This window comes from Orcinus orca, chromosome 14 (genome assembly GCF_937001465.1).
Source record: "Orcinus orca chromosome 14, mOrcOrc1.1, whole genome shotgun sequence".
NCBI classification, from domain to species: Eukaryota; Metazoa; Chordata; class Mammalia; order Artiodactyla; family Delphinidae; genus Orcinus; species Orcinus orca.
The window spans coordinates 85,453,569-85,471,626 of NC_064572.1; the positions used below are offsets into that span (position 1 = coordinate 85,453,569).

The 18,058-nt window shown below is 43.0% G+C and overlaps 1 protein-coding gene across 4 annotated transcripts in view; it reads left to right on the forward strand.

Moving 5' to 3' along the window:
• DOCK1 (dedicator of cytokinesis 1) overlaps nt 1–18,058 on the forward strand; it is a 522,558-nt gene that overhangs the window by 269,083 nt on the left and 235,417 nt on the right. The gene's annotated exons all lie outside the window — the stretch shown is intronic.

Genomic DNA, 18,058 nt, shown 5'->3' on the forward strand with positions numbered 1-18,058 from the left:
TTCATTTTAGGAATCAATTTGGTAAAAATTGGGTGCTTACCTTTTGCTTCAGATTTTTGCTGGAAAAGATGGACTGGCAAAGGCAAAAAAAAAAAATAGCTACTTTTAAAGTGGAATTTCCCGGAAGCAGAAGCACCTAAGAATAAAAATACAAGAAAGTACAAGAGAGATGTTTAAGAAAATATCCGAGTGTCTTTGTTTGCCTCCTTCTTGGATGTGGGGAGGTGTTGTGCAGAGAATTGCTGGCTTTGCAGTCCTACTTAGTAGGACTTAGCTTAGTAAATTTTGAGGTCCCAATTTCCACGTTAAAGAAGACAAGAATATAGTCAAAGATGTACAAGAACGTTCATTAGTTTTGTACATCTGACTTCCGAACTGGAAGTAATGCAAATTTCTGTCAACAGTAGAGTGGATAAAAATTGGGGGGTTTATTCATACAGTGGAATACTACACAGCAAGGAAGTTATTGCTGATGCATATGATAACATGAGTGACCTTCACAAACCTTGGACGGCAGAAGCCAGACACAACTGTCAATGTCATATGATTCCATTTAAGTAAAGTCCAGGAGGGTAAAAAATTTACCGATGGTGGTAAATGTCAGAAGGATGGTTATCTTTGAGCACACTCGTCATACAGGGCCACACTGCCTTCTGTGTATCTTGAACCAGGTGGTTGCACAGTTGTGTACTTACGGAAAAGTTCATCGAGACATTCTCTTTTTTCAGGATGCCTCCATTCTGTCTGGGCATTATCCCTGCGTCTTGGCAATGTTTGCACACAAGTTCCCCCAATAATCTATCCCTTTAAATGAACCAGCTTATCTGTCCATCAGTGAAATTAGCTTGTATCTTCCGAAGTGTCTTTCTCTCCAAAACCCAAGACCAGAGAAAGAGAGCTGTCGACAGACTCACTGGTGCTGTGGGTGAGGCTCTGATTACCTGCATGTTGGAGCATCCTTCCTTGGGAGGCTGCTCCTAGACATCTGCTCGACTCTCAGGTTACACAACCACAGTAGAGGTCATGTTGGAGATGAGTTTCCTACCGTCCTTTCATGTTCTGCAGCGAGTGAGGTGAGCCTGTGTCTGTGATGGCAGGTTTCACCCTTCAGTTCAGAAGCTGTGGGTACAGATCAGCCATGCTCAGCCCCTGAGGAGGGGAGGGAACTCGGGTTGACCTAAGCCTGTAGGGGCGAGATCAGATGCATCAGGGCATTTTTCTTTTCTCTTTCAAGAACAAGATATAGCACTCAAAGGGGCTCCAGCCAGACCTCATCTTTTGCCTCAGAGACTAGTGAGAAGCCTTCTGAATCACTCCTTTTGTCGTATTCTGCTCAAGCCTTTACTGCCCGCTTTCAGGACTGACTTTCTGTGCATAAGAGTCTCCTTCTGTGTAAAGTCCCTTGCCCGTGGCTCTTCCATTGTCCTGGCAACAAAGCCGTGTTTCCTTCTGGTGGGAATCAGAGCTGTGTTTCTCGAGTACTGGGGATTCTCCCCATCCCTAGTTTCTTTCCCTTCCACGGTGAGCAACCAGGGATGATGTTATTGCCTTGGAACACAATTTGGTTCCGAAAAACTGAACATCACGCAGATGAGTTGAAATTCCTGGTTTTCTGTAACACATCATTGTGAATCTCATTTATCTGTAGGAAATGGAATGGTTTTATTTGTAAAGAGAGCAAAAGTGGTGGTAGGTTTTCTTAAACACACCATGCAGCCGAGGCAATGGTATGTGAGAAACGGTGAAGAGTGGGCATTTGCTTTTGACTCTCCGCTCCCTGCTCAGGACCCCTTGTGTGCAGCGCTCTGCAAACCCAGAGGCTTTCCCCTCCCCCAAGCCCGTTACCGCCCCCTTTCCTTTAGGTGCGTGTGCTGAGAAATAAACACCTGCACCTTATTTACCTGCCCTTCATTCTGTGAGTCTGGGTGATGGGGCCCATGGGGGATTTCTCATCATCCAAGTCTAATCTGCTGCGGAGCAGATCTCTTCCGGGTGAGGTCGAAGGTAAGGGGCTTTGCTTAACCCCTGCTGGTGATGCTGGCTGCCTCTCTGACGTGGCGAAGTCAACCCCTCGTCAAGCAGGCAGTTGACGCCGGCTGAAGAATGATACCTTTGACCAGAATTAGGTCAAGAAGGGATAAAAATTGCTTTCAAATTTCAGTGTCTGCTCTGCTAACCCAGTTTGCTGGTGTCCAGACTACTGGTGACCCTTCCTTGAGCCATCTGCCCTGGGGCACACAGAGCCTGTGGTCAGTGTGGGCGGGGCATCAAGGAGGCCTGCGGTCTCGCCGCAGCACTTGCTGTGGGGTATCCGACAGAGGTATTAATTGGTTTGCCTTCTGTTCCCACCTGGGGATTCACAGACATGGAGGAGGGATGGGGACAAGGGCAAAAGGTGAAAAACAAGGAGCCCTCGTTCTTCCACTCTTTTCCTTCCACAAACCCCATTTGACGATAATGATGGTCCTCCTTGGTCCGGTTTCTGCAGAATGCCACGTACCTGGTGAACTGCGCAGTATCTCCTGTTGTCCTCACAAGACAACCGTGAAATAGATGCTCCTATATACTCTTTTCAAGGGCTTCCCTGGTGGCGTAGTGGTTGGGAGTCCGCCTCCCGATGCAGGGGACACGGGTTCGTGACCAGGTCCGGGAAGATCCCACATGCCGTGGAGCGGCTAGACCCGTGAGCTATGGCCGCTGAGCCTGTGCGTCCGGAGCCTGTGCTCCGCAACGGGAGAGGCCACAACAGTGAGAGGCCCACGTACCGCAAAAACAAAACAAAAACAAAAACTATATACTCTTTGCACAGAGGAAGAACAAAAAAGTTAAGTAATTTCTCCAAGGTCACACAGCTAGGAAGTGATGGTGCCTAGATTCCAATCCAATACTGCCAGCTGCCACAATGCTACACTGCCCCAGTCAGGTTTATGCTTTTTGTATCAATCTGAGCTTCGCTCAGGGACAGATTGAGTGTTGTCCTGTTCGTACCACGCACTGGTCAGACATCATGGTCCTACTTGAGGAGTGGCCTTACCCAGCGAGGTCCATTCCCGGCCACACCAGCTACCCGTGTCCAGAGTGCACTTCACCCCTCCAGGCTCTCGTGGCGCCACCTCGGCTCTGTCAGGGAACAGATTCTGACTAGTGATGTTAGCGCCAATGCCAAGCCCTCATAAAGCAGGTCACATGTCTAGGCTGACTGGGGCGTGGCTTTGGCCAGGTGTTGTTTCTCCTTTATTCCCTAAACGTCATCTGATCACTGTATCAATTACGCTTTTAAACAGCAACATGCCATAATCATCTCGAACTTGGAGAGCACCTTTTGCTTCTCCAGTGTAATTTCAGTGATCTTAGCATACCTGCTAAGGTGAATACCTGCTATTAAAAGGAGCCATCATAATATACACGTTCCGTATATACCACAGACGACCATCTCAGTTTCTTCCGAGACCAGGTATCATGACGCTGTGTTATCACGGTCTTCTAGATGTATTTGCTTAGTAAGGTGGACCCTGGGTGATGAGGTAGCCAGCTGCCGTCCATCGGAAGGCAAGCATCTTGTTCTTAAACGCCAAGTTCCAAGTGGGAAGAGTACAGAATTTTAAAAAGTCTCTAGTTCTGTTTGGTGATCTCTAAGGTTACACACAGATTTGCAGTTCTGTGTTTTTCATAAATATTTCTTTTTTTTCCTCGTATTACCGAATCCTTGGAGAAGTAAACAGGCCATTACTTTAATTCCACTGCGCTGTCACGTTGCAGAGCTCCCTGTTTCCAATTTGCCTCATTTGTGTTTGGGCACATTCTGGAGCAGTGTTACACTCTAGACGTGCACCTGGCCTTAGGAGCTCACTTCTGGGTTCCCATGTGTTAATACTAGTGCACCTTTAACTAAAGTTAACGCAATAAACGGAAACATATTTTAACACATTTCTTATACAAATTTAACTTCTTGTAGGATTCAAAGAAAAGCAAGACGTTTTGTTTTTAAATGTTGCTTAGTGTTCTTTTTTCCTTTTTCCTTTTTAGTTTTTTTTAAAATACAAAACCCAGTGTGGTAGGTTAAAATGCGTATGGTTAGAATGTGGTGCAGATGGCCAAGGTTGACCACAGTCCCTGTACAGTTGATCACGGTTCCCTGGTGGGTTCTCTCCCTGCCCCCAGGCTTCTGAGCTCAGAAGGGAGGGGTCTTTATATCCCAGAACATGCATTTCATTCCAGGGACAGAGGCAAATCATACAAAGCTTTTTCTCATTGGTGTTCATTGGTTGGCTATTTCAGGAGATTAAAGGAAACAACTTGAAAATCAATTTGTTTTTAAAAAAAATAAAATTGAGGTGTGAATTTGGAAATTGAGTCACCAAAAAGATGAAATAGCATTAGTAGAGAAATCTGTTACTCAGTGTCAGGTTTCAAGGAAATCTTAATTCATTTTTTTTTTTTTTTTTTTTTTTTTTTCCAGTACGCGGGCCTCTCACTGCTGTGGCCTCTCCCGTTGCGGAGCACAGGCTCCGGACGCGCAGGCTCAGCGGCCATGGCTCACAGGCCTAGCCGCTCCGTGGCATGTGGGATCTTCCCAGACTGGGGCACGATCCCACGTCCCCTGCATCGGCAGGCGGACTCTCAACCACCGCGCCACCAGGGAAGCCCCTTAATTCATTTTTATTCTGTCCTCACTATGGACCCCCAACGTGTAATGTTTCAGAATTTGTTAAATATTGAAAATGCGCACCGAGCCTTGGCATTGCAGCAATCAGTAAGGGTTCTTGACACTGACAGCTGAGCCCCTACATGGACTCTTTTGGCCTCAGTTCAACGTGTCCTCATTAATCATGATTTGTCCCCTCCTGGCCCATCTCATGCTTCAAATCTCTTTACCCATTTGAATGTGGATCACCTTGCTACATTTGATGAGCATGAGCACATGTAAAATTATCATTTTATGAGGATGTCTTGGGCTATGAGCACTGTGCCCTAAAGTTCTAGTAGAAGATGAAATTTATTGATGATTTATTTATTTCACTGAATCCAAATATGAACGTGAAGAAATTTATTTGAATGGTGCTTTCTTCCCCCTCTCTCCAGCAGAGTAAATCCTGTCACATGAAATTGCTGATGATACTTCTGAGTCCCTTAAAATAAGAGATGTGATTCAGTCACACCATGGAAATAGTAAAGCGCCAGCGTCTTCACCTGCAGTTCATCAGCTGTTGGCTCTTTCCTTTTTGGTCCCTGGGTGTTAATGAACATTTTCACTCTGGAGCTTTCTCTGCTCCCTCCTCCATCCGGAATTAGGAATGAGGGTTCTGAATGTCAAGCTCTGGGTCTCAGCCCCGGGGATTCCGTTTTCGGGCCCTGTGGTTGTGGGTGAATTGCATGAATTCGATCTGACGTTTTAGACAACCTCTCATAAGCAAATGAGCAGATTAAAGCCACGTCGTAGTTTGGTAACCACTCCCCTCCTGGTCGCGTAAGTGAACCGAGGCAGATGCGCGCAGCATGGAGCATGTGGCTTTCCAGAGAAATGTGTTCCTGTTGTACATTGGGCATATGTAGGGTTCTTTGTGGAATTCTTGCTTTTCCTATGGACAAGCGTACTTTGTTAGTCCTTAAAGGACATTTTTAAGACATCGCTGTAGTGAAATCAGCTTAAGGTGTGATGCATGCGTGTGGCGAGTGTTGAGACGTGGCTGAGTTCACCATGGAATTTAAATAAGCTCCAGTGAAGCAGAAATAATGTCTGTATACCATGTAAAATGCAGAGATCTCCCGCAGACTTCTTTCTTCTTTGTTTCTTGACAAGCATGCGTAATCTCTTCATTTGAATACAGAACAGAATCAATATTTTAAACGTTATTCATCCGTGGGTGCAGCCCACTTTAAGCAAACTCCTTATATGAAAGGATGGCCTGGCAACAGGCAAACTGATAACTTGACCAAATGCTCATTTCGACGAAGGCTACCTTCAGATAACCACTGTCTCTCATGCACTTAGAGGGATTCCGGTTGTCAAAAGTTACTTAATACGTGACTTTGCAGGACTACATCTTTTGCATCAAGTATCGTCTACTGTACAATGTTGTTTATACACACATATGAATACACGTATACACTGGAAACTCCTGAAATTGCCTGCGGTGGGTTTCTGTACACATTCCCCGAGTAAGATAGTCTAGACATGGTTTGGGTCATCAGAGCAGACTATCAGGGTTCTCGGTTTGCTAAAGTTCCCCTCTACCCTCTCTATGACCTTTACCGAGTACAAACCAGAGCTAAAAAAATAAAGAGGTAGACTTACCTCCCAAAGGATCAGGCTCTGTGCTAGACGCTTTGCATGTTTTCTCTTAGTTCATCGCCTCCACAGCGTTATGAAGTAGTAACGTGTGAAATGCAAATCGAAGGGCTGGTTGTGTAGCATCTTGGAAGATTTTTTTTTTTGCCTACACCACTTTTCAGAGTTATAGTAAATTGGAATTTACTAAGGTGTTTTTCTAAGTACTTTACAGGCCTTGTCTAGTTGAGTTTATTCCTGTTTTTACGGTAGCCAACACTTCTCGCTAATATAAATAGATGTATTGGCCTATTAAATATTTCATTTAAATATATGCTAACTTCTTCTGGGTAAATGACAAGCCTTGGCATCCCAGGTTCTGTTCTCCATAAAGTGCAGTCAGTTTCGGGTACCATCTTTCCTCCATGAACTGTTATTACATTCTTGACCTTCATGGGGAAATAGAAAAACACCCCCCCCCCCATTCTCTAGTCTTCACTGAGCTGACTCATTTTACGCCCATTGGTTCTTCTGCGCTGGTCATGGTTCTAGACCTTTTATGAATTAGGACCTTAACCTTCCTAAAAGCTCCATCAACTGAGGTCATGGTATCAGCACCATGTCAGGTGAAGAAAAGCAGCACAGAGAGGTCTACACATGTGACTGAGTAGGTCTGGAATCTTACATAGAAACCACTACCAAGAAGTTGTGGGTGATTAGGAGTCTTCTCCAGAAATATCAGAGAAAAATTCAACTTTCAGTGAGGCAAAATATAGATGCTAGTATTAATTTTCAGCTTGTACATGAACGAACCAATAAACTTTTGGGAGACCTGGAAGTGCTGTCCCTTTTCTCCCCAGGAAAACAGAACATCATTCGTTCTCGTACGTGTTGAGAACATGGGTGATTATCATAGGCAATTTGGGAATTTTTGCCTTAATAGGCAACTGACTTTATTACCTAATTGTTAATGGAAAGAAGAATTTGTAGCAGTGGGAGGCAGACTTTTTCTTAGAGTTACATAATAAATATATTTTCGACTTTGGGGGTCATACAATCTGTGTTGTAAAAACCCATCTGTGCTGGTGAAGCAGGAAAGCAGCCACAGACAATAGGTAAACAAATAAACATGGCTGAGTTCAAGTAAAACTTTATTTATAAAACCAGGAAGCGGGCCAGATTTGCTGACCCCTGATACCCCTGAACATAAGTTGTTCTGAAGAATTTTGATGCCATATATAAGCCCACATTTTAAGGATGAATTAATAAAGCATTTGGCTCATCACAAGAAACAGTGTTTTTTCCTTTTGCTTCTCACATACACTGGATTCTAGGTAATACTGCTTCATCTGAGGTTTGTGCAGAATTAGATCAGTGTATTCTATCAAGGATTACTTCTGGTGAGGGATATGGTGATGGAGCAGTTCATCTGTCAGTATTTGAGTAACAGATAATAATTCCATGCATCAAGATTCACATTGTTGGAAAAAACAAAAACCAAAAAGATAAAACTGGGAATGGCAACATCTTTGTCATTGTGTACCAGAGGATTTTGCTTTGCTGGTTATGGGAATACTCTAGTTATTGGAACTAAAAGGCAGTAAAAGGGAAAGTGAGTGTATTTGGGGCCTTTGAACTTTCACACCCTTGGAGAGAACACTAAAGTCAAGACGAGACGATGCTAGACAGCTGTTACTGGATTTTCATCTATGCCTGATTTATTTAGGTGCTTCAAGAAACCAAATGGAATATCTTTGCTGTAGGCTTTTAATACTGGAGCTATTATGGTGACTGATATGAAATATATTTTGTTTTGGTAGTTTCCAAACAGTTGAGATAAATAGTTAAGTTTCTATAACGGGTCTTTGTAACCATATGGAAAATGATTAAGTATTAGCTTCGTATGAATTTCTCACTAAGATAAGAATAAATACTCAAGTATTCTTACTAATGTTATACTTAATCCTTCAGGTTTGAATATTATCAGGGAGCAGAGATTTCACGTCCCTGTATCATTTTTTTAAACATGCCAAAGATGTGACCTAGTGATCATTGAATTCAATAAACTTCATTGTGTATTGTCATCCCACTTTAAGATTTGACGGAACACACCATTGTAAAGCAGTTATACTCCAATAAAGATGTTAAAAAAAATTTCTCAGTATCGTATCATCTGTTAGTACTTTGTGATAATCTCTAAAGACATTAGATAAACTTTTTTTCTTCTTGTGTTTTACCATGGTTTTATGTATTTATTTATTTTTAACATCTTTATTGGAGGATAGTTGCTTTACAATGGTATGTTAGTCTTGCTGTATAACAAAGTAAGTCAGCTATACGTATACATATATCCCCATATTTCCTCTCTCTTGCATCTTAATTTAACTTTTTATAACAACATTTTTTCTGTAGCCTGTCATTAGGACCGTGGTACACCTTTATTAACTAAAATTAGTTTGTTGTGCGTTGTGCTGTAATTTAGCAAGTTGCAGTTAACGTCATGTCTCTTTGGCGATGGCCGTGTGTTTACCTAGCAGTGAGGATCTTAACCTACATACATTGCATTTCTCTCAAGTGTGTTTAACTGAAGGAAGCGTCTTTGAATTTATCTTCTCACTGTATAACTCTTGGAAGTACTGAGATTCCTTGGAAAACCCAGAGGCAGTTCTTCGGTTTTATGCTCTCCTTCAGCTGACAACGAGTGGCAGTTCTGAGAACCAGTTTTCATTCTTTGTGTGTGTGTGTGTGTGTGTGTGTGTGGTATGTGGGCCTCTCACTGTTGTGGCCTCTCCTGTTGCGGAGCACAGGCTCCGGACGCGCAGGCTCAGCGGCCATGGCTCACGGGCCCAGCCGCTCCGCGGCATGTGGGATCCTCCCGGACCGGGGCACGAACCCGTGTCCCCTGCATCGGCAGGCGGACTCTCAACCACTGCGCCACCAGGGAAGCCCTTCAGTTTTCATTCTTATAATAAGGTTTCACTTGATGAATCAGAATGTTTAACACATAGAAGTTAAGAGAAAGTTGACCCTGCCTTTGGAGTTGAAGAAGAAAAGCATAAGCAAGTGTGTGTTGCATGTGTTCTAGGGCTTGATTTGGGTTTTTGTAAAAGAAAGCAAAATCTGAGGTCAACCTGTGTGGGAAAATCGCATTCAAGATTTTCTGAAGGTTGAAGAAAGGAGCAAGGGCAAGTTGGAACTGTAGGGAGAGCAGGGGCTCGGGATGGGGTCAAGCCCGTGGAGTCTTTGGTGACCTGGTGTTTTTCATGACTTGCCTGGGCTTGAGGGGAGGGTAGTTCTCATCCTTTTTGTCAGAACCGAGAATCTGATACGTCATGTCATGCTGGAGGGGGGAGGCTTACAGGGAGTCCTCCGAGCCATTCTTCTTTCTTCCCTTGGTTGGAGCTGCCTTTCATTTTAAAATGGTGGATTTGGAAAAGAGAAAAGTAGTAAAAGTGCAAGAAGATGATTCACACCAGTAAGTGCTCCGTCCAATAAGTTGTAAAAATAAAATACATCCCACAGCTGGGGCAAGTAAGTGTTACACGTAGAATTTATTGAAGGAACTCTGTTCAGAGAGACCTAGGGATCGTGACTCCAATTATACATGGATGTGCCCCCCTCCTGTTAGCAGGGCACCTAAATATGCAGGACCCTGGAGCACATGAATTCAGCTGGGGCCCATTTCCTGAGACTTCTCATTTTAATGTTCGTCCACCCTAGCAGGGCCGCAAGGGTTTCAGTGTCCTCTGTGCTGTTTTCCAAGGACGTGGAGGCTTGGCTTAAGGAAATCCTAAGCTTGGCTTCTGTGCAGCTGGTGTAAGTCATCATTCCCGCTTTATTAGTCACTTCGACACATTACGATGCTCTGCCAGGATTTCTTTTTTTGCAAATCAGGAAAAAAAAAGAGCAGATTTATATCTCAGTCCCTTGGTTCCCTCACAGTGGAATGAACAATTTTTATGGAATCTTAATTATGGTGGTTATCATCCCATTACCTATAGAAACTACCGTAAAGACTCCATTCCGCTCCCTTCGACACGTGCTGTGGGCACCATCAGTGCTCGTAACGTGGCCCCCGTGCTCATCCCGGGAAGAAGGGCCCCTCCTTGTCTCTGCAGAGGACTCCCACAGAAGCCTTGGAGGGCCAAGGAGGTGGTGTGAGGCATTAGAGCTGCCATAAAGGAGCCCGTGTTGGAAAATTTACTCTGAGGGATGCAGGACCCAGTACCGTTGGACGCTCATGCAGTCAGAAGGGGACTTTCTGGGATTCCTGGGAAGGAGCTCTCTCAAGTTGAGCCCAGGAATCCAGAAGTGCAAGTCGAGCGGGAGCTACGTCAGGCTGTTTGTCCCTCCTCCTCTGCTTTCTTGGCCTTTAATCCGCCTGTCCATCCGGCATTGCACCTCTAGATGCGATTGGCATAGGCCATGAATATGTGGGTACCAGGCCTAGCTCTCCACTCTGCCCCTCCCTGCAGGAGCTGGGCTGCTGGTCGACGTTGGGAGCAGGACGACCTCTACTGGTCTCTCTCTTTTTGTTTTCCTTCCCCAAAGATTCCTCAGCACATGCAATTGAACGCGTAATGCAAATTCTCTCCCTCTGCTGCATTGTCTTCGGCATGACTACATTTCTTTAGAAGAGTGAAATAAAAGCTCAGAATATTCTTGGGGCTGGTTTCTAAATGTGACAAAGGCTTAATGACTTAAGGCATTACAACCAGCGGCTCTTGGCATCCTTTTTAGAGCTCCAGCTGGGCTGCCCAGCTCTGCACACCCATCGCAGGAAGGGCCGCTGGGAAGGCCAAGTGCAGGTAGCTGGACAGATGGGGTCTGCCTGTCTTCTTTTTGGGAAGGGCATTTCTCTTAATTTACTCAGTGGGTTAAGCTATCAGACACCTTAAGGGGAGAAAGGCTCCTCCTCAGGTTACCCCCAAAACTCACGTATTAACCTTTGCCAAGCCAGCCTCTGTGTCTCCTGTTTTCTGCCTTTATAAGGGAGTGTGGATTGACCCCATTTGTGAATTTGGGGTCTTGAGATATGATCTGACCAGCCTCAGGTGCCCCTTAGAAGCATAGCTGTCTGTGTGCTTTTCATTATTGGCATGTTTGCCTCTGACATGTAACAGCTTTCAGTACTGATTTTTTTTTTTCTTTCCAGATTTTTTTTTAGAGCAGTTTTAGGTTCACATTAAAATCGAGGGGCAGAGACAGAGATTTCTCCCTCGCCCTCTGCTCTCCCGCACGCACAGCCCCCCTCCGCCGCCCACTATCAACATCTCCCACTGGAGGGGACCATTTGTTACAATCAGTGAACCTACACTGACACATCATGATCACCCAGAGTCCATAGATGCCATTAGTTCAGGCTTGGCGTTGTACGTTCTGTGGGTTTGGACACAGGTGGAATGACACGTATCCATCATTATAGGGTCATGCAGAATAATTTTACTGCCCTAAAAATCCTCTGTGCTTTTTATGATTGTGATATTTACCTCTAACTTTTAACAGCTTTTCTTATTGAGTTTTTATACATTGATTTTTTGGTTTTTTCCCTAGTCTAAATGATAGGTTAGATGACTGGTCAAATAAGAAAAATTCAGGCACCATGATTTTTATAAAAGCATATTCGGAAGTAATACACGCAGTTGGTGAAGAAGGAAGATGGCATCGCCGGTGGTCCACCTGTGCTCTGCAGCCGCCCCTGGGTGGGGCTGAGTCCTCCCCGGGACGTGCCCCCAGGTGCAGGCTGTTCTGTGAACACTCACCCTTCCCTGACTCCGGCCCTTCGCCTTGTCCACATGGAGGTGAATTTTGCAAATCATTTCCTGTCCTTGTCAGCAAGTCTGCCGCATGTTCCAAACCACTGCCGAGCGTGCCGTGATTCCAAAGTTTGAAAACAGCACCGTTTACAAAGACTTAAATCTGCAAACCAAATTCAATTTACTTTTGAGAATACAATGTTTTCCTCCTTGAAGGAGTCATCCATTTGGAGAATAAGCATGTATTGCAAAATTATTCAAAACTGGTTTTATCGTGATGATTTGTAAAAATCAATTTTATTTCTTTGGTATTTAAAAAAAATACCCATCACCAGTGAGTGTATCATTTTGGTTATGTGTGTTTTTTATTTTTTTTTTCAAGGACTCAGAGGATAATATCCTGAAAAGAAGGGTTATTAACCCCGGCTCACCGATTTCTGAGTTGTCTACCTGCTGGCCTCCTATTATGTGTCTGTCTGCTTTAGATAGACTATGAGGTTATTTCAAGAATCCTTTTGGTCTTTGCACTCGTAAGAAATGTTTTTTGAAGCAGATGTACACGTGGCCGCTATGTGACAACACTGGCTGCATTTCAAGAAAAGCGAGACTTCATTTTATAAGTTATTTTGTACATAGGTGTGCTTGAAGGGAATGTGTAAGCGTGTGATACCATCCATACAGAATTGGAAAAGGTAAAAAGGCTTTAATATTATAAGCCAGGCACTTGCTGGCTTTTGAGGACTGGGCTTCATGCTTCCAGAGTCCTTACTTCGTTTTCTTTTTGTGCTTTCAGATCCCCCCACGTGCGTTAAGCCTTTCCCCACGGACTTTCCTGGATGCCCAGTCATTCAGAAGCTGTCGTTCCATTTATGAGTATTTGGAGTATTTGTGTGGACGTTTTTCTCAGGATGACTTTACCAAATCTGTTATGTGCCCTTCTGTGAAGGATGCTCTCTGTGAAGGATGTTGAGAGTCCTTGTTAGTTAGGTGACTTGTTTTGTGAGCCCTTTTTTTCTTTGACCTTTCATACTTCTAATTTTTAAAATTTTTACTTTTTTAAAAATTAGTTACCTGTTTTATACATAGTAGTGTGTATATGTCAGTGCAATCTCCCTATTCATTCCACCCTCCCCCTTCCCCCCTTAGTATCCACTCGTTTGTTCTCTACATCCGTGTCTCTATTTCTGCTTTGCAAATAAGTTCATCTCTACCATTTTTCTAGATTCCACACATAAGCGATATTATATGACTTTGTCTTTCTCTGTCTGACTTAATATAATAATCTCTAGGTCCATCCACATCTCTGCAAATGGCACAGTTTCATTCCTTTTTATGCTGAGTAATATTCCATCGTATGTATGTACCACATCTTCTTTATCCGTTCTTCTGTCGACGGGCATTTAGATTGCTTCCATGTCCTGGCTACTGTAAATAGTGCTGCAGTGAACATTGGGATGCATGTATCTTTTTGAATTATGTTTTTTTCCGGGTATCTGCCCAGGAGTGGGACTGCTGGGTCGTATGATTGTCAGCACTTGTTAATTCCCCACTCCCCACGCTGTCCCCTCAAAAGGATGGGGAATGTGTATCACACTTACTTTGAGGTTGATTGGCTGCATCCCACTTCCATGATGATTTCCTGCTTATTAAGTTTAAATTTGGAGAAGTGTTTTCACGTGGGAAAAATAAAACCCCAAATTCCTTATTTTTTCATTTTTAGCAGTCATATAGTAATGAGCAAAAATACAATGAAGGATGTACAACGGCAAATCTAATCTCATCTCTCCCCAGTCCCCCTTCCCACCCTCTCCTGTCACTCACAACGTTGACATCTTGGCTTGTTTCTTTACACAGCTTTCCTCTTGTTTATAAGTACTTATGCAATTTTAAAATATATGTACATATTTTATTTATACATATAAGCTCAGATTATTATTGGGAGGGGGAGGGGGGGTTTGCGTTTTTACAGAGTAGAATTAATATGTTCCTATTACCCTTCATTGCTTTTTTAAAAAAAATTTTAATTGAGACTTTTTTTTTTAATTAATTAATTAATTAATTAATTTATGGCTGTGTTGGGTCTTTGTTTCTGTGCGAGGGCTTTCTCTAGTTGCGGCAAGTGGGGGCCACTCTTCATCGCGGTGCGCGGGCCTCTCACTATCACGGTCTCTCTTGTTGCGGAGCACAGGCTCCAGACGCGCAGGCTCAGTAATTGTGGCTCACGGGCCCAATTGCTCCGTGGCATGTGGGATCTTCCCAGACCAGGGCTCGAACCCGTGTCCCCTGCATCGGCAGGCAGATTCTCAACTACTGCGCCACCAGGGAAGCCCTGAGACTGTTTTTTAAGAGCAGTTTTAGGTTCACATTAACACTGAGGGGAAGGTGCAGAGATTTCCAATATACCCCCTGGTCACACACATGCACAGCACCTCCACTATCAACACCCCCACAGGAATGGTACCTTTGTTACATTTAATGAACCCATATGGCTCTTCATACTCATCCAATGTACCTCATTCACCTTAGGGTTTACTCTTGGTATTTTCCATTCTATGGGTTTGGACAAATGTATAATGACCCGTATCCACCATTATAGCCTCGTACAGAATCCTTTCACTGCCCTGAAAATCCTGCGGGTCCTTGGGTGTTCATCCCTCCCTGAGACTCCGACCCCTCACAACCACTAATCTTTTTGCTGGCCCCATACCATTTCCAGAAGGTTGGAATTATACATTATGTGGCTTCTTTCACTTAGTGATATGCATTCAAGGCTCCTCAATGTCTTTTCATGGTGTGATAGCTCTTTTTTTTTTAAACTGCTGAATTACATTCCATTGCCAGAATGTTCCACAGTTTTTTAGCCATTCACCTACTGAAGGGTACCTTGGTTGCTTCAAAATTTTGGCAGTTGTGAGTAAAGCTCCTATTAACATCTGTGTGTAGGTTTTCATGTGGACATCTGTTTTCAACTCCTTTGGTAAATACCAAGGAGCAAAATTGCCCCAAGGATCTTAAGGTAAGAGTACGTTGTTTTGTCAGATTGCTTTTTTTTCATTTGACAGGATAACATGGGCATTCCTGCAGTCCATAGATACAGATCTTAAGTGTTTGGCTTTATTTTTACCAGAATATTCTTCAAGCATTCCTCGTCTGCTATAAACTGAAGGCTATAATGTCTTCCCTAATTTTTCAGAACAAATTTATTGGTAGTAATTATCTTTGCTGCAAATACATTTGTGTTGTTCTTCATGGTGGAAGAGTTATTGTAAGACACGACTTGGAAGTTAGGTTTTGGGTTAGTATTGTAGGCAACTAGTCGTATTCTAGATAGAGAAAGAACACGGGAGATAATTTTTCTTTTTAATTAGAGCAATCAGTAATATTTTCTAGTGCTTTGGAAAGATCATATATTTAGAAAGTTCCTATGAAAAATCTGATTTATTCTTCATCGCGTACTCTTGTCTACTTTGGGGCTAGGTTAGAGGTTATTTGATTTAGCGTTGTATTTTGGGGTGTTGTCAAACGTTTCCTTTTGTCATAGTGATGATCTATGTAATGGATTGGTCACATAAGGTTGGATAACACGGAGTTGAACCAAATGAAAATGTTGCCTTATAGAAATTCTCAGAAACCTTAATATGTGAATGTATCCTATGAATTCGTTGAAGGTGAGATAGGGCTTAGCATTGCAATGTTTTCCTAGCTTTCCTTTCTAGGGAGCTCTCTGTTTTTGTGAAGCATGCCGTGGCCAGTATTCCAGGGAACACACCTTGGGAAATGATGCTGCAGTGGCTATTACATGTACGGTCGTGAGCTTTCGCACTGTGGAGGTTTCTGTCTTATTCCAGCCGACAGGTAGTGCTCATCGGCGTCCATTTTTTCTTTTTTCTTTTGAATCAAAATATATCATGCATACAAGCGAGTAAATACAATAAGTATGTACAGCTTAAAATAATAGTAAAATGGGCTACTGTGCCGTTTCCAGCTCAGGATCCTTAGATGCTCCCTTGGCCCTCAAGTGTATCCCTCTACCGTTTTCTGGTATAATCTTTAGTTAGGTTTTTCGGTTATCCCCTTGCTCTTCTGAATAGTTTCATCACATATTTATGTATCCCTTCAAAGTATTTTCTTATGTTTTGCTTGCTTTGGTCCTTGAATCATCCAATACATATTTTTCTGTGACATGCTTTTTACTTTCAGCATTGTGGTTTGGTAATCTGTCCGTGTCAATGGTTGCAGCTGTGGTTCGTTCATTTTCTTTACTGTGTACTATTCCAGTGGTAGGAGTAGTTCACGACTGAGTTATCGCTTCTTCACGCTTGGATATATGGGTGGTATCAGGGCTTGTGCTGAGAACGGTGCCATTAAGATCATTCATCTCACTATCTCCAGGCACACCTGTGTGAAAGCTTCTCTAGGTTATGTACCTGGGGGTAGAGCATCTCTTTTAGGCAAATACACCCTTAGGCAAAGAGAATCCCCCATCCTTCTTAAGCTCTAAAAGTCTGTGCAGTAATCGTGAAACATAGACATAGACACTGTGATTCCTTCTCAGGCTAATCTTTATTCTCTTTTCCTAATCCAGACTAAAATCTATGGGGTCGTATTTTTAAATGTACACGTTCCCCTTCTATGTGATGGGAACATACTGGTGGCCTGAAGCTGGGTATTCTCCCCTTCATCTCTCTTGAGCTTCCAGCTCCCCTGGGAGCCCAGGGCATTGAACCAAGACAATTTAGAACAGAAGCCTCAGCTCAATTCTCTACCCTGTTTATCTTGAGTTCCTGCTAGCAGGTACGGATAATGATGGATTGTGAACAAATAGCTCTGCCTTGTGTTTTTAGACCCTGAAATAGACAAGATGGCTTTGATAATCCTCTTTGATTGATAGGCACTTTTTGTATCCAGATCTCATTCAGAAGCTTAAAATATGCTTCCACAAGGTTGATTTTAAGATAAATTATACAGAACTAAAGAAAATAAAGGCAGAAAAACCCTACCTACACGTGGGATGATTTACGGACATTTTCAAAATAGTCAAAATCCAGGGGTTTTTTGTGGTTTTTTTTTTTTTGTAGCAAACACAAACAAAGAAACAAAAAAACCCAGAAGACAATAGCAAAAACATCTAAATAACACGAGCGTAGAGCAAGATTTCCCCTTTATTACCCTGTACCTTCAGCCTACAGGAACTGCACCTCTTCTGTTCAAATGTGGCTCTGAATATTCATTTGTGTTTCTGCTGCTGAGTTATCTGACTGCACCTTTGCATCTGAAATGTAAACTCGTGGAGATATAGCTCCCCAGTAGTTGTATCTAGGCTGTGACAGGAGGATTGATTCACAGGGTTGGGCATCATAGAATCCCTGATACCTGGGGGTCAGTTGCGGAATTCATGAACGAAATTGTTCTCTAGAAGGTGTGTGGTCTACCAGATCCTTGGGCTGCATTGGGGAAAACAAAGCACAAGGACCCCGCTTTGGAGTCACTTGTGGGCTATTGGAACCTGTTGGTCAAGATATTGTTTGTTGTATTGACTCTTTAAGCACCAAGTTTGGAAGTAGCTTCTGTGAGCTTTTCTACCAAACTCCACACAGAAGTAAATATTTGGTCAAAAATTTTAAAAAGTCCTTGGAACCAATCTGAAAGTGAATGATACAGACACAGTGGCAAGGACAAGCAGAAGAGAGATTGGTGCCTGTCTTTAGAAGCATTGCCAGCTTTTAAGGGAAGACCTCTTGCTACTTAGTGGAAACTTGTCACAGCAGTGGTGTTCTTTCAGAGAGAGCGCGGTACCCAGGAGGTGCCACCTGGGAGTATTTTTTTTTTTGAAAATATTTATTAATTGTTGAAAGTATGGAGGACAAGACAGTGGAAATCCAAACCAAAGCTTAAATTGGCTAGATTCTTAAAATGTATATTTTGATTCCTAGAGTGTTTATTACGAAGTCAAAAGGTTGCCATTCATTTGGATTACATTTTCCTTTAAACAAAACTTTTTGTTTTTTAGGTTCTTTGACCTAAAATATGATAC